This window comes from Cervus canadensis, chromosome 19 (assembly GCF_019320065.1).
Source record: "Cervus canadensis isolate Bull #8, Minnesota chromosome 19, ASM1932006v1, whole genome shotgun sequence".
Classification (NCBI taxonomy): domain Eukaryota; kingdom Metazoa; phylum Chordata; class Mammalia; order Artiodactyla; family Cervidae; genus Cervus; species Cervus canadensis.
Genome location: NC_057404.1, coordinates 53,985,697 through 54,003,344, shown reverse-complemented (window position 1 = coordinate 54,003,344; position 17,648 = coordinate 53,985,697). Strand labels below are relative to the sequence as shown.

The window sequence follows — 17,648 nt, the reverse complement described above, 5'->3', positions numbered from 1 at the left end:
TACACTGTACTTATTTTTAAATTCAGCATTCAACTTTTTCACTTAGGGTTGTTTTCCAGGTATTAATTATCTACTCTGATTTTCTTGAAATTATTTAATGTGCTTCAAAAGTAGTTGATTTATCTGTGGAAATATTTCTCACCACCACTCTGAATTTAGATGACACAAAATCTCCCTGGGAGTGTGTGTTAATAATATGCCTTTACATATCTTTAACTGATTAAGTATAGTCACTATAATGCTGATTATCATATATGCTTTTTTCTTTACCAGCCATACCAAAAGCAAAAAAAAAAAAAGTGTACACAAAACCTGTGGCTTGCAGTGTACTTCAGCTTCACTGAGCACCATATCGACTGCCATTTGGGTGTGTGTATGTACATATATCTTCCTTTATCACCATATTCACTGTCATTTTGCAGTGGCAAATAGTTTCAGAGAAATTTCTGTAGCCAGCCCAAACAAACATGTGGCTTGTATCACACCAAACAACGAATCTTTGGTTTTATCCTTGAGATGCAATCTGTTCTGTAAAACTAATACCTCTGCTAGCTTGCTCAAGATCAACTGCAATCATCATTTACTCCCTTTCCTTAACTCAGCCATATTGCAATGCAGTTAGCAACCTTTGTTTATATATGTTGTAGTTTACCTATTACATGTTATTAGATTTATTAGGTATGGGATTTTATTGTCTTATTCTTGTCTGCAATTGTTTTCAGAATGTTCAAAAGATTGAGAACTATATATTGTTTTACTTTGAAGATGGTGTTTTGCCAAAAGCTTTCACTTTTGTCTCAGGTTCAAAGGATTTGTTAACAAAATAAGCCACTCGTACACAAATAAATAATACCAATATTTATTAGAGAATTATATAGCTTACTTTCAATATACTAGCATTAAAAGAGAAATAGAAACAGCAGAGGATATGTCACCAAAGTGGGTTTTGACCAAAGTCCAGACTCAAATAGCACAGGAAAGCATTGTGACGCAGCACATCTGGAGTCCCAGTTGGGAAAAGGTCCCAGGCTCTGTGGGTGAGAATTTAACAATTGCAGTTGGGGTCCCTGCTTATAATCACTGGACCCAGACTAATAGCATCATCAATCTGTGAGCAGATCACAGCTCTGGTTTTGTGCTAATACTGTGTGTCTTGTCCTGTAAAACTTGGAATGCTGTTAAGACTGGGGCTTCAGTGGCTCCAGGGCTCCAAGGGCTCAACAATCTCAAGATTTGTCCCCTACCTTATCTATGGTGCTACAAGTCTTGCACTCACAACAGGCAGTCATTCACAATCACTCACAGTTAGGGCAGTGTCCAGGTCGGTGACAAGCAAGGTCAGAGGCCTGCTCTGCTTTGTCTCTTGAAGCCTAAACAAGGCTATTTAATTTCCCTAAGGGTGTCTAGCACCCTTATTTACAGAATAGGAATTCTGACATGCCAATGTAATGAGGAGGAGGAGGAGACAAAGCTACTTGGTTTACGATCTTGGACAAGAATTCAGGTTTATTAGCTCTGACATTCAAATCCAGTGACCAATCACTAAATGTCCTGGGATAATTCAATCAAAAGTTTTATCTTTCAAAAAAATACTCTGATACTTCTGATCAACGATTTTAATTTTTGAAATTCTAATAGACATTTTGGTTGCCTCCATCCACGGTGTGCATTTCCCACTTTCAGTTCAGTTCAGGCTCTCAGTCGTGTCTGACTCTTTGTGACCCCATGAATCACAGCACGCCAGGCCTCCCTGTCCATCACCAACTCCCGGAGTTTACTCAAACTCATGCCCATTGAATCGGTGATGCCATCCAGCCATCTCATCCTCTGCTGTCCCCTTCTCCTCCTGCCCCCCGTCTCCCCCAGCATCAGGGTCTTTCCCAATGAGTCAACTCTTCGCGTGAGGTGTCCAAAGTATTGGAATTTCAGCTTCAGCATCAGTCCTTCCAATGAACATCCAGGACTGATGTCCTTTAGGATGGACTGGTTGGATCTCCTTGCAGTCCAAGGGACTCTCAAGAGTCTTCTCCAACACCACAGTTCAAAAGCACCAATTTTTCGCCACTCAGCTTTCTTCACAGTCCAACAGGCTCCCCAGATTCCATTCTGTTATGTACACTTTGGCCCATAGGCCACGTCACCATTTCCAGAGAGAAAGAGACCTGGTTGTTAAGGGTAAGCCCATCACTTTGCTAGTCAAGGAACCCAGAATGAAGATAACTAGAGAACAGCATTATACTGAACAGGAAGCTATTTCTGGAAAATTTTGTGTCCAGTTCAGGTCGCTGAGATACGAGAAGTATTCTAGGGAGATTTGGATTCTTTATTTTCTATTAAGATGTTGTTTCTGCAAGAGAAAGCTTTTTCTCTTGATAATGTCATGTTTATTTGAAAAGCTGCAATCATTTTACTGCTGGACTAAGACTGAGGATGCAAGGGAAGGTTGGGGGACAGAGCTGAGGGAGTTGAGGAAAAAAGAATTGAAGCTTTGACTGACTGAACATCAGCAGCCATCTCTTTAACATGTAGACTTTTTCAATTAAGTCTGCCAGTTAACCTTCTTTATTGTATGAGCCAGAGTAATTTTCTGCTACATGTAACCCAAACCATGCTAGATTAAATGCAAATGCATGTTCTTTAAAACAAAAAATTGGAAAAAAAATTAAGTCTACATTTTCTTAAAAATTTATTTCCATATATAATGTCAGAGGCCTAGTCTTGAGAGGACAAAAATATTTCATAATATATAAGTGTTTTGACTCTTTGTTGAACTGTAAGAAAGTGAAGCATGTTATTTAAAAAATGTTTTAAATATTTCCTGGGGAAAAGAAAATGTCTAAATTATTAACTTGAAATTTTTCTAGTTCTAGTGTAAACATAGCCAATGTAACAGGAAATTACTGAACATTTTATAAATCAGTCTAATTCCATGTAACATCTCCTGCCAGAAAACTTTTTATACTTTTAGGTATTATCTATTTTAGACACTCTTTTGTGAAAGCAAAATATTGTTTTTTTCAGGTTATAAATGTTAGCTCAAACCAACTCTAACACTGTGGTGACTCTAAGCCCCAAGGCATAGTAGTTCCTCCTACTTCATTTTGATGTTAATGCCCATTTCCTGGGCAACCTGTGCCCATAAGCAAAGGTGAAAGGAACAGCAGGATGAAATTGACTTTACAGCTAAGTGACAAAGGAGCTGCAACTCAAGGGAGAAAGACAGTTTTAAATCAAAAATTGAATAGTAAAATTTGTTAGTTGCAAGAAAAATTATATTTAGATAATGTCCATGGACCAAATGTGTAAGGATAACATCTTATATTTAAGATATCAAATATTTTAAAATATAATATCTTAAATTTAATATCTTATATTTAAGGGCTTCCCTGGTGGCTCAGATGATAAAGAATCCATCCGCAATGTGGGAGACCTGGGTTCAATCCCTGGGTTGGGAAGATCCCCTGGAGGAGGGCATGGTAACCCATTCCAGTATTCTTGCCTGAAGAATCCCCATGATTAGAGTCCATGGGGTCACAAAGAGTCAGACACGACTGAGTGATTAAGCACAATGGATAATATATATATATATATATGTGTGTGTGTGTGTATATATATATAAAATGTAAAAGCGAAAGTAGCTGGAATGCTCTAGGCCAGAATACAGGAGTGGGTAGCCTTTCCCTTCTCCAGGGGATCTTTCCAGCCCAGGGATAGAACCCAGGTCTCCTGGATTGTAGGCAGATTCTTTACCAGCTGAGCCACAAGGGAAGCCTTATATATATGTATACATTCCAAATCCCTAAAACCTCCTTAGCTTTTCATTCAGTTCAGTTCAGTTCAGTCGCTCAGTCGTGCCCGACCTTTGCAACCCCATGGACCACAGCACGCCAGGCCTCCCTGTCCATCACCAATTCCCGGAGTATACCCAAACTCATGTCCATTGGGTCGGTGGTGCCATCAAATCATCTCATCCTCTGTTGTCCCCTTCTTCTCCTGCCTTCAGTCTTTCCCAGCATCAGGGTCTTTTCAAATGATTCAGCTCTTCGCATCAGGTGGCCAAAGTATTGGAGTTTCAGCTTCAACATCAGTCCTTCCAATGAATATTCAGGACCGATTTCCTTTAGGATGGACCGGTTAGATCTCCTTGCAGTCCAAGGGACTCTCAAGTCTTTTCCAACACCACAGTTCAAAAGCATCAATTTTTTGGCACTCAGCTTTCTTTATAGTCCACCTCTCACATCCATACATGACTACTGGAAAAACTATAGCCTTGACTAGATGGACCTTTGTTGACAAAGTAATGTCTCTGCTTTTTAATATGCTGTCTAGGTTGGTCATGACTCCTTCCAAGGAGTAAGCGTCTTTTAATTTCATGGCTGCAGTCACCATCTGCAGTGATTTTGGAGCCCCCAAAGTAAAGTCAGCCACTGTTGCCACTGTTTCCCCATCTATTTGCCATGAAGTGATGGTCCCAGATGCCATGATCTTAGTTTTCTGAATGTTGAGCTTTAAGCCAACTTTTTCACTCTCCTCTTTCACTTTCATCAAGAGGCTCTTTAGTTCTTCTTCACTTTCTGCCAAAGGGTGGTGTCATCTGTGTATCTGAGATTATTGATATTTCTCCTGGCAATCTTGATTCCAGCTTGTGCTTCCTCCAGCCCAGCATTTCTCATGACGTACTCTGCATATAAGTTAAATAAGCAGGGTGACAATATACAGCCTTGACGTACTCCTTTTCCTATTTGGAACCAGTCTGTTGTTCCATGACCAGTTTTTTTTTTTTTTTTCCATGACCAGTTCTAACCGTTTCTTCCTGATCTGCATACAGATTGCTCAAGAGGAAGATCAGGTGGTCTGGCTTTTCATTATGAACTTTCAAAATGTAATCAACTAATGGTGAAAACTATTCAGCCTAGGTTTAAACTAAATTAACTAGGAATATAAAACAATTTGGAAAATATTTATTTTTAAAATCTGAAAATAATGGAGACTGCTTTTACTTCAAAAATTCCCAATATTTCTAAACATACTTGAACTATTTATACTTTTGTTTTTATTTGAAGAAAATATTGCATTTTATTAATCAGTCAGTTTGTATATCTTATTTGATGTCTCTGAAATTGAGCTTTCACATTTTTATATGAAATTAAACTGTTGGCTTTAGTTAACTTACACACAAGAATTTAAAAACTATATAAAATAACTGATGCATGAGAGCACTGTAAATATTTGATTCTTTATCCATGTAAATAAAGTATATTTTTACCACTGCTCATAAAATTTAGCTTTTTAATACTCTGTTGTTAGTATTTTAAATAAGTGTTTTAGAAAATGTATTAACTGCCTATTTGCTTAATTGATTAATGGATTGAAAATTATATGCCTGGTGAAGCAAAAGTTAATAAGGTTAATATAATAGAAAATTTCTGTGAGAGTTCAGGAATCATATGTCCTAGATTAAAATGAAGGGAACTTATAGTTTTAAGAATTTTCACTTAATGACAACACTTCATTAACTGTAAACTTCCACTGACTAAAATGGAAGTTAAAAAAGGCTTTTATTAGATCTAAAAATACACCGGTTCAATAGTACAACTCTTTACCTCTAAGAGAATTTTTGATAGTTGATTATGGCAGCTCTAAGTAGCATATATGTGGCTATTAAGTGCTTGAAATACAGATACTGTGACTGAAGAAGTGAACTTTGAGTTTCATTTAGTTTGTAATTTAAAAAAAAAATAATTGTTTATCCACTTGAAGTTAAAATTTAATTCGTCACATGTATCTTTTATTCACTTTCTCCTAATGGTCACACATTGCAAAATTACAGTACATTGTTACAGGATATTGACATTGATATAGTCAGGATACAGAATATTTAGATTACGTTTGAATACTCTGGCATATAAGATATTTTTGGATGAAGATAAATTTAAATTACAAATTCAACTTCTTGGATGGTCATAGGGTCATTTCAATTCTTCATTTTCATCTTAATTGAATTACGTACTTTGTATTTGAGGAATTGTTCCATTTCGTCTCAGTTATTTATTTTAAATGTAATATCTGATATTTCTATCAGCTGTTGAGGTAAGCGTTGTCAAAACTCCTATTCTCTTTTCAGTTCTATCAGGTTTTTCTCCATGTACTTTAGGCCCTGTTGTTTGCTGCAAACACATATCTTTTTTTCTCTACTTTAAAGCCACCTATGTACTGCTTTTGAAGTGAGAATAAGCAGCATATGGTTGGTCATGTTAATACGGTTACTCTGCCAATCACTTTTTTTGATCGATACAATTTACATTTAATATCATCATTGATATGTTAGTACTTTTCAAAATTTTGAAATATTTCAATATTTTCTTTCAATTGCAATATTTTCTCTTATTTTATATCTTCTTTTGTTATCACTGTTTCTTGAATGCTGTAAGTTACTTAAACTTTTTATAGTTCATCTTGATCTAGTCATATTATTTTTGATGTATCTATTTAGAATATAAAACAGGAGAAAGAAAATATATAATTATATACATATATGAGTGCCCATGTATGAGAGAGAAAGCAGACAGATGTATAAAATGGTAAAGCAGAGTAGAAAAATGTTAAAAAGTTGTGGATCGGTGTAGAAGATAAAGGAGTTTATTGTACTACTGTTCTTTTTTACAATTTTGAAAATACCCCAAATACAGTTTAATTTTTAAGCACTGAATCAGGCATTTTAAGGATAATTTGAAGCTCAGTGGTTTCTTCTTAGAAACACTTCTAATCCATTAGAATGGAGAAAATATATAATAGTTTTCACTTCTCTACTGTCTTTTAATAGTTATATTTCTATTGTAGGAAGGTGGGGGTGCCCTCCAGGGCCCCAAGAGCAGGCTCTTGTCTAACACTCGGGAAAGAATTGTCCGAGGACACATGTGCCGACAAAGCAAGAGACTTTATTGGAAGTAGGCACCCGGGCAGAGAGCAGTAACATAAGGGGACCCAGGAGAACTGCTCTGCCACGTGGCTCTCAGTCTCCAGTTTTATGGTGATGGGATTAGTTTCCGGGTGGTCTTTGACCAATCAATCTGACTCAGAGTCCTTCCTGGTGGCGCATGCATCGCTCAGCCAAGATGGATGCTAGCGAGAGGGATTCTGGGAGGTGGATGGACACGTGGCATTTCCTTTTGACCTTTCCTGAACTCTTCTGGTTGGTGGTCGCTGATTAGTCCCATATTCCTTACCAGGACCTCCTGTCATAAAACAACTCATGGAAACCAGGTGGGCGGTTTCAGTCTGTGTGCTTCCCCTAACAACTCCCTGCTGAGAGACTTCATACTCAAGATACTTCTTGGGAATTGGGGTGGAGGTCTCTTTCTTCTGTAACTTCTTCCTGCTGTGCATGGGTGTAGGCTTGCCTAGCAGAGCAGAAGTCTCTTTCTACCTGATCTAAGTTGGGGTGTTCTACATCTGAAACCAGCTTCCACCCTTGTAGTAACATCAATTTGGCTTGGAACTGCTGGAGTCTGCTGGAGATAAACATTGTAAGGAGTTGGAGGATACAGGGGCCAAATAGGAGGCCTAATAAGATAGTTATCACTGGACCCATAACCAGTAGGAGCCAAGAAGGGATGGAAGGAGAACTCCATACATCTGTTGAACTCAAATCCTGGATCTTTGTGGCCTGTTCCAAAAGCCCCTTGATATCTTCTTGGACCTGCCCCGACTGGTTATAATAAAAGCAGCATTCATCCTTTAGATAGAGGCAAGTGCCCCCTTGTCCTGCAGTCAGTAACTCTGGGGCCCAACGATTTTGTAGGACTATTGCAGCTAGGAAGTCTAACTGGGTTTGTAAGCGTTGGAGGGTCCTCGCCATTTTTTCTATGTGTCGGTAGAAAGCTGCTGAAATTTATGTAAAGAAGTTCCCCCCATGGCAGCTCCTGTAAAACCAGTAGTCAGTCCTAATGCCAGGAAAAGAGGGGTAAGTACTACCGCATGATGTATCCTCTGGTGGGTGTATACTAGTAAAGGCAAGGAGGTATTATTCCAGGCCAGATCTATGTGGGGCATGACCTACCCTAGGGAGCAAGTTCCTGACCAAAAAGGTGGTAGGGATAAATAAGCTTCATCCCCACATATGAAATAGACACCATGACTGGGTTTAAGCTGGGCAGCAAAACGGGTTTGCCAAAGAGGAGCAGGATTTCCATCTGCCTTACAACTGAACATGGCATAATGGAACAGGGACAGTCTTTTAGTAGCTGGGAGGAGACTGTCACACCACTTGCTGCAAAACTGGCAGCAGTGAGGGCATTTAGGGATTCAAGTGTTGTGAGGCATCCTGGGTTTTGTCTTCATTTTTTTGATTTTTGATTTTTGGTTTTGATTTCATTTAGGCTCCCACAATAGGGTTAGGTTTTCAGGGGTGGGTACTCCTACAAGGGAATAACAGGGGTCAGAGTTGTCTGCCTAGTTTAGAAACTAGGATGAATGGGTGTGGTTTTTTGGTGATTTTTGAGACTGGTTAATAGCATACGAGGAGAGCCTCACACTTGGGGATAGGTAGTGTCAGTTCTGCCAGAACTTCTAGTTCCCAGACTTTGGGCTAAATCGTAATACCCTAGAGAAGTTTCTAGATCCCGGTTTTCTCCATCAGTTTCAACAGTGAGGGTTACCCCACATCATGAGTTGTCCAGATTTCCCACTGATGCCCCTGTTAGGGAGTCGCTTTTTAGACAGATAGGGAAGGTCACTTGGGGAATGTTAGTCAAGAGAGAAATTAAGGGCTCAGGTGGGATTGCAGATGTTATCATGGGAGTAAATATAGACAGTTGTTGTTGATACCAAGGCATGAAGTTTTCCCCCCCTTTTTCCCAAAAGGCCATACTGTGACCAGATGGGGTGCACTGGGTGACAGCATGTGGATGGGCTGGAAGGGTGGGCCACTGATACCCTGGGATAGGTTAGACATACCCCCAACTTCTGCCATTAATGCAGATCCAGCAAGGGCTGGTTAGGCTGAATCAAGAAGCAGTGTGGTTTGCAAGCATATATGCATCGTTCAGGGAGAGATTAATAGCCATACAGGGAGACATGATTAGGAAGAGGAGGAACATCATAGGATGCATTTTACTTATCTGAGGGAGATTTGATGGGGCTCCACCTGAACAAGAGTCTGAGGTCTTCAATAGGTTCACAGAAATAGTTGTCCTCTGGTTTTGGAGTCTCAGTCCCCGTCTCCCCCTCCTGTAGCCCATAGAGTTTTATTCTAGAATTGTGGACCCAGGCAGATAGACCCTTCATTTTTACAGCAGTTGAGGTTACTAGGACAACCTTATATGGCCCTGTCCATTTCTCAGACAGCTGGCTTGGACTCCCTTTTTCTTGCTAGGTCTTTACTAATACTTGGTCCCCCGACTCTACTTGGGGATTTTTCAAGTCTTCCTGTGGTCTAGGGAGGATCTGTTCTCCACATTGTTGGAATTCTTGTTGAAACCTTCCCAGGTCAATTATATGTTTTAGGAGTGTATTCGTGTCCTCATCAAAAAACAAATCAGAAGTTAAGAATGTACGTCCATACATCATTTCATAAAGGTTTAATAACAGTGGCCACGTGGGAGCTGCCCGTACCCTCATGAGGGCTATGGGTAGCATATGGATCCACTTATTATGTGTTTCTTGACATAGTTTGGCCAGAACCCTTTTAAGAGTCTGGTTGACTCTCTCTACCTTTCCTGAGGCTTGAGGCTGCCAGGATGAGTGGAGGCTGTATTTGATTCTTAAGCATGTGGCCAGGTTCTGGGATATTGTGGCTGTAAATGAGGGCCCATTGTCACTCTGGTGATCAAGGCAGCCCAAACCTAGGTACCATCTCCTTCAGCGGAGCTTTACAGACTTCTGTAGCTTTTTCTCTCCTATTAAGGAATGCTTCAATCCATCCTGTGAACGTGTCAATAAAGACTAGCAAATAAGAAAACCCTTGGGTCTTTGGCATGGCTGTAAAATCCACCTGTCATTCTTCTCCTGGGTATGATCCTTGGACAGGCTTAATTAGAGAAGGTGGCAAGGGTCTGGTTTTGGGATTATTTCTTAGACAGGTATCACAATTCTGTGTGATCTAATAACCTTAGCCAACTGGGGATGGTAGAGAATAGGCTTGAGCAAGGTTTTCAGATTATCTCTTCCAAAATGGGTACTTTTATGTAAGGATATAGTAATTTTCCAAACCTGAGAGTCAGGGAGTGTTATTTGGGGCTGATCAGTCTGAAACCACCCATGTGACCCAATCTCCCAGCCTTGTTCAGCATATTGGGAATGTTCCTCTGGGGTATAATCTGGAGTCAGGGTTTCCTTGGGGAAAGGGGGGCAGATAGCAGTGACAGGGTTAGCTCCCCTAGCAGCTCCTTTTGCCTCCTGATCAGCTTTCCTATTTCCCTGGGCCTCCTCTTCTTGCCCCTTTTGGTGACCCTTGCAGTGGATGACAGCTAATTTAGCAGGAAGTTTGACTGCCTCCAGGAGGCTGAGATGAGCTCTTTGTGTTTAAAAGGAGAGCTTTGAGCACTGAGCATCCCTCTTTCCTTCCAAATTGCTGCATGGGCATGCAGGATGAAGAAAGCATACTTAGAGTTCATATATGCATTAATCCTCTTTCCTTCCTCTAATTCCAAAGCTCTTGTCAGGGCAAAAAGTTCAGCTTTCTGGGCTGAGGTGTCTGAGGAAAGAGACCCACTTTCCTTAGTTTCTTCTAGGCTCACTACAGCATACCCTGCTTTCTTCTCTCCTTTTTCTGCAAAACTACTGCCATCTGTGTACTATTCTTCCTCTGGGTCAGATAAAGGTGTCTCTGATAGGTCCAGGCGAGAATAAGTATAACTCATCTATGATGTGCATGCATTGGTGATCTAAAGTGTAAGTAGGGGGATCTGGCCATTAGGTGGCTGGATTTAAAGTCAGACAGACCCTCAACTTTATTTCTGGAGTGTCAAGGAGGAGGGCTTCGTATTGGATGATGCTTCCCCCTGTCATCCACCTCTCCCCTTTAGTTTCCAAGACTTCTTGCAGCTGGTGAGGCATATATACTGTGGTGGCTGACCCAGGCTAGGCTTAGATGCCTCTTTAACCATAAGAGTGGTGGCCGCTACTGCCCGGAGGCAAGTGGGCCACCCTCTGGCCACCTCATCTAGTTGTTTTGAGAGGTAATTCAGGGGTTGTAATACACGCCCCATCATTTGTCCTAACATCCCAAGAGCAGTTCCTGTCCTTTAAGAAACATAAACCCTGAAAGGCTTTTCCAGGTTTGGGAGACCTAAAGCTGGGGCTGTAGTGATAGACTCTTTTAGGGCATTAAAGGCAACCTTGCAGGTCTCATCCCAGTCAAGTGGCTCTTCCTCTTTACCCCTTAACTTTTCATATAGGGGTTGGGTCAGATTGCCATAATTAGGAATCCAGATCCTGCAAAATCCAATCATTCTTAAAAATCCCCTAAGCTGTTTTTTTGTTTGGGGGTACAGGGTGTTTAAGATAAGGGATTTCCTCTGGGAGTTGAGCATTCTTTTTCCTTCCATAATTATAAATCCAAGGTATTTTACTTGGGTTAAGCTAATCTGAGCTTTCTTGGGCGATACTTGATGACCCTTTCCATACAGGAAATTTAGAGTTTTAATAGTATCCATTTGAGAGCTGGTAAAATCTGGACTAGCTTTGAGCAAGTCATCCACATACTGTATTAGATTACTGTTTGTTAAAGTTAATTCCCTTAGTTCTTGCCCCAAGGAAGTCCCAAAAATATGAGGGCTGTCCCTAAACCCTTGTGGTAAGTAGAGTCCAGCAAACTCATATGGTCTGCCTTGTTCCCAGGTCCCACCACTCAAAGGCAAAGAGTTTGTGGGATTCAGGATGGAGAGGAATGCAAAAGAAAGCATCCTTATGGTCCAAGACTGAGAAGTCCTTAGCATTTCCTGGGACTTGGGTATAGTAGGGTATACGGGTTTGGGACTATAGGGTGGATGGGAACCACAGCTCCATCAACAGCTCTTAGATCCTGGATGAATTGATAAGATCCATCTGGTTTTTTAACAGACAAGATTGGAGTATTGCAGGGAGACTCACAGGTGATTAGAATTCCAGTATCTTGGTATTTGTTAACTAATGGTCTAAGGCCCTCAAGTGCTTCTGATTTTAATGGATATTGCCTTTTCCAGGGGTAGGGAGCATTTGACCTCAGAAGAATCTTCACTGGTGGAACATTTATGGCTAGACCAGGGCTTGAGACATCTCATGCCTGGGGACTGACCTCATCTAAGAAAGGGATGGATTCCTCCTTTTCTACATCTGACTGCAAATATTCAGACACTAGGAAAAAGAAATTATCGACTTCTAGCTGTCCCCAAGTCATTCTGGTCTGGAGGTGGCAAAGAAGGTCTTTCCCCACTAGGGGAGCAGGGCAACCAGGGATGTATAATAGGTGGGCTCCTTGTCAATTGCCCACCTTACAATGGAGGGGCTTAGTAACATTTCGGCTTTGGGGTTTTCCATCTACCCCATCACCATTTTAGTCTGGGAGTCTAAAGGTCCTAATTGGAAAGGAAGAACAGAGAGGGCAGCCCCCATGACTAAAAGAAAGTTCACATCTTTTCCTTCTAATTGTAGAGTCACCCAGTGGTCGAGAGGAGTGATCTGGATCTCACCAATCTCGGGGGTTTCTCCAGCCGCTGGACACTGTCAGTCCTGGTCGCCCAGGACTGACTCAGAGGGAGCAGGTGTAGGGATCTCCATATGCCTTCCCTTAGGGCGATATGGACATTCCCTTTTCCAAAGCGCATCCTCGCTGCAGTAGGCACACTGGGTGCATCTCAGCCGCGATGGATTTTTAAGATCCTTTTTGCTTCATTGCTCTCCCCATGATGCTCACATAGTGGCAGGATGAATCAAGGCCAGGATTTTAGCCTGTTGTTGGGCCAAGGCCTGGGTCTGCCTCTTTATTCTCCCATCTTTCAGGCTTCCTTTTGATCCCTTTTGGCTTCCTCCTCCTGGTCCCTGTTCAAAAGCACCCAATTTGCCTCCTCCACCAGATCGGAGATTGGGGTCTCTGGTCCTTTTCCTAGGTTTTGTAATTTCCTCCTTATGCCTGGGTTATGAAGGAATGGGTCAACAGGGCACTTCCTTCCATACTTTTTAGATCTGCCTGGGTAAAGTTTTTAAAGGCCTCTGTGAGTCTTCCCAAAAAAAGAGCTGAATTTTCATTCTATCCCTTTGTAACCTCTTTTATCTTATTATAATTAACGACTTTTTGGACACCTCAGGTCATTCCCTGTAGTAGGCAAATAGTGAGGTGTCTTAAGGATTCCTTTCCTGCCCTTGTATTTGGATCCCAGTCTGGCTCTATAGAGGGGATTGCCTCTTCAGCAGGGGCCAGACTGACATTCACCCACTGTCTTTCAACAGCCACTTTTCTAGCCTGATCTAGGGTTCTAGCCTTTTCTTCATCATACCAGGTGAGGATGACCATTATATCCCTCCAAGTGAGGGAGAAGCTAAGGTTAAGACTCTCAAATTTATCCCTAAATTTTTGGGGGTTCTTAGCAGCAGCAGCAGAATATGAACCCAATTGCTCCCTACATTGGGTAATGTCTTACATAGACATAGAACATGAACACACATAGTTACCCCATCCCTATTGGGTACTTCTCTTAAGGAGCAGATTTTGTCTGAGGATGACCTTTCCTTCTGCAGAGGACAAAGCCTACTTCCTGATTATAACCCCATGGGGGAAGGGACATGTGGAGGAGGAGCAGAGGCCATTGTAAGTGACTTCCCATCAGATCCCATGACTTTGGAGGAGGAGCAGAAGCGATTGTGACTTCCCTTCAGATCCCATGACTTCCGGGCCTAGCCTCATGACTTCCAGGTGTGTCTGAACTTCCTTTCCCTGTGACCTCTCTGCCAGAGTGGAGGGGGGTCAAGGGGATCTTCTGTTTCAGACCTTGCCAAAAGGACTTTAAAGAGCATTTATCAAAATTTTCAAGCTTATATTTTCTCTTTTTTTCGGAATCCTGGTAGAGGGCCATAAAGGCCTGGGCATAGGGAACCTCCTTGTATTTACCCTCGCGTTTACAGTATAGACTGGGCTGTAAAATGGTGTTGAATCCAAGTGATCCTGACTGGGGTAACTTTTCCCCTCCTCCCAGGGAGTAAGTAGGCCAGTATCGAGTACAGTATTTGAGAAGATTTTTCTTCTTTAGCCCTTCCAATTGGTGTCTCTCCTAGTGGGCCAAAAGACAACCCAGCGGGGTGTCTAAGGGGAAGCTAGGCTTATTTCCCATTTTAACGGTGGTGTAGTTTATATTTCGTTCCCAGGGGACCAGTACTGGGGTGGATGCTCCTATATCTGACTCTAGAGAGATTGTAAGCTCTGTCTTGTTCCCAAATTGCTTGATTGTATATGTGCCAAAGGAAATGTTCAGTAGTAAGCACAATCAACGGGGCTGTAGGACTGGTCCTGAAAGGTAAATTAACCCCTAAGCATATGTGTAGGGTGTTAATTTTTACCCAAGATCAGGTATGACTATACTAAACCCCGTCAATCACTTCCACGTGGAAGCACTCAGCCAAATGTTCAATTAAATGGCTGAATTTATAGAAACAGGGCACCTGATGGAGGGCTTCTAACGCCCAATTATCTCCCCAAGAACAGAAAGCACAATTGATGGGGAGCAGAGAGCATAGCCTCTCAGAAAATCTCTTACAAAGACCCAGAACTTCTGGTCCAAGTATCGACAGACAGAGTGAAGGGAAATACCTTGGGTCTTCAAAGAGAGAAAAAGAGGCCAGGTTGAGAGAGAAGGGGTGGGCAGAGACAAGTGGTCTAAGAGTCGGGGAGAGAAAGAGAAAAACGGGTGGCCTTAAAGACATCTCCTGCCACCTGCAGATACCCAGGCATTACAGGACTTTTCCCTGGGCCTCCAGAGAAGGGAGAACTGAAACTCAGCCCTACCAGAACCAAAATTCAAGTTCTCTGCCAAGAGGAGGTGATCAGTCTCCAATCCTCAGCTCAGGCTGAGACCCTTTGACCAGATTCCTGCATCCAGGAACAGGGGATGGGAAAAACTAGGATTGGATAGGTTGAAAAGAGGGGTGAGATAAAAGGGGTCAACAAAATTCTCTTGTTCCTTAACTGGTCAGGGCACACTGGCCAGACTAGGGAAAAATGGGTCCTAGTTGCAGCAGCTCGGTCAGATCCGTCAGCAGATAAGCTGGTCTTGGAGTACCTCAAGCAGTCTGGATGTCAGCCCCACTAAAAATGGTGGGGGGTCCCTTCGTTGTCACCAATTGTTGTAGGAAGGGGGACCTCCTCCAGGACCTCAAGAGCAGGCTCTTGTCTGACACTCAGAAAAGAACTGTCCGAGGAGACACGTGCTGGCAAAGCAAGAGACTTTATTAGAAGTAGGCACCTGGGCGGAGAGCAGCAGGGTAAGATAGCCCAGGAGAATTGCTCTGCCAGGTAGCTCCCAGTCTCCAGTTTTATGGTGATGGGATTAGTTTCCAGGTTGTCTCTGCCCAATCATTCTGACTCAGAGTCCTTCCTGGTGGTGCATGCACTGCTCAGCCAAGATAGATGCTAGAGAGGGATTCTGGGAGGTGGACAGACAGGCAGTATCTCCTTTTGATCTTTCCCGAACTCTTTCAGTTAGTGGTGGCTTATTAGTTCCATATTCCTTACCAGGACCTTCTGTTGTAAAACAACTCATGAAAATAGTTACTAGAGAGCATGGCCAGGTGGGTGGTTTCAGTCAGTGCGCTTCCCCTAACATTTCTACTGATGGTAATGCGTTATGCTGTATAGAAATCATGATTTATGACCATGAAATTCTTGATTTAAACTTATAGTACCTGAATTTCATAAAAATATGTTTAAAAACAAAATACATTGTCTTTTGCAGGAAGTTTAACATGTTATAATTCACATTAAAATTATATTTTCTAATAAGCAAAAATATATTATTTACAACTCAGAAAATAGATTCATCTTATTTTCCTATATATATTTAAAGTGCAGGGTAAGGAATAGTATAGTATTTAATATATAGAAAGTGACTCCTGTTTAAATAAAAGAATTAAACTTTTGCTTCACTTATAAGTAAAAAATGCCATTGATTTTCTTGCATATATATATATATATATATATATAGAGAGAGAGAGAGAGAGAGAGAGAGAGAGAGAGAGAGAGAGAGAGAGGGAGAGATGATATTTGTGTATTATAAATTTTAATGCATAATTTGTTTTTTTTTTGTCTAAAATTATATAAACATTACAGATCTGTATGTCACTCACAGCTTCATTAAAATTCAGATAAAGAATTATCAGTATCCTTCATGGCAAATTGCAAGATTTCACTCTTTTATATGGTGAGTGATATTTTATTATATATATATATATACTGCATCATCTTTTAGCCATTCATGCATTTTTAACACACCAACTTTTTTTTAATGTTTTTCACATATTTTACATCTGTCATATGAATCCTTTAACTACTTATCATGAATATAGATGATTTTACTACTTTCTCCTTTTAAACCTTCCTGCTAGCTTTATACATGGTTGATTTACAACCTTTAGCACATCTTTGCCATTGAGATTTTCCCTTTAGTCATTTTCATATTTCTAGTCGTGGTCTTTTCTGCTTAGAGAATTCCTTTTGTCATTTCCTATAAAGCTGGTGTTGTCATGCTTGAGTCTTAGTTTTCACTTTTCTGTAAAAATTTGTTTTCTGATTCAAATCTGAATGAAAGCTTTGCTGGGTAGCATATTCGTGGTTGTATGTTTTTCCTTCCTTTCTTCACTTTAAATATATGATACCACTGCCTTCTGTAGAATTCTCCTGCAAAGTCAATCTATGGGAGTTCCCCTGTATGCTTTTCCCTTGCCACTTTTAATACTCTTTTTTTTTTTCCCTCCCATTTTTAACTATAGTGTGAACCTGTTTGGGTTTATTTGGTTTTCTGGAATTAGGTGTCTGTTTCCTTTCCCAGTTTAGGAAAATTTTCAGTTATTATAGCTTCAAATAAGTTCTAAGACCCATAGAATTGACTGATAGTACAATAATTCCCCTATGCATGAATGAGTTCTGTTCCAATTTAAGTCCAAGGAAGTTAGCCTGGGTACCCAACTGATCCAATCAGCTATATAGTACTGTGCTGTAGTAGGTTTACAATACTTTTCACACAAATAATACATTAAAAAACATGAAAAATAAAACATTCTTACAGTACATTATCTTGTGTCTTATATTGCACACTATCAGTACAATAGCTGGCATACAGGCCCTGGCATCAAGTGAACAGGTAAGAAGAGTTACTGACTGGAGGGGAGAGAGGAGGTGGGTGATGGTAAAGCTGAAGGATCATCATCTATAGGAGATGGAGGGCAAGCTGCAATTTCATTCACGCCTGACTTTGACAGAATGCACATTCACATCTTTGAAAGTTTTCAACTTGAAGGTTCGTACGTAGGAGATGGACTGAACACTTCACATTGTCTTAGAGTAGGTTTTGGATGTGTGAGAATTTGCAAGTGTCCTTGAAGAGCTGAGCCCCATTTCCTACTGCCCTCTAGTTCTCCCGCACATGACCACAGGTGACCTCCAAAGCCAAGTATTCTAGGGGTGC

General features: G+C 41.1%; 1 protein-coding gene across 3 annotated transcripts in view; it reads left to right on the top strand.

Annotated features, from left to right (window-relative positions):
• Positions 1 to 17,648, top strand: part of LOC122422330 — a 240,956-nt gene that overhangs the window by 168,038 nt on the left and 55,270 nt on the right. The gene's annotated exons all lie outside the window — the stretch shown is intronic.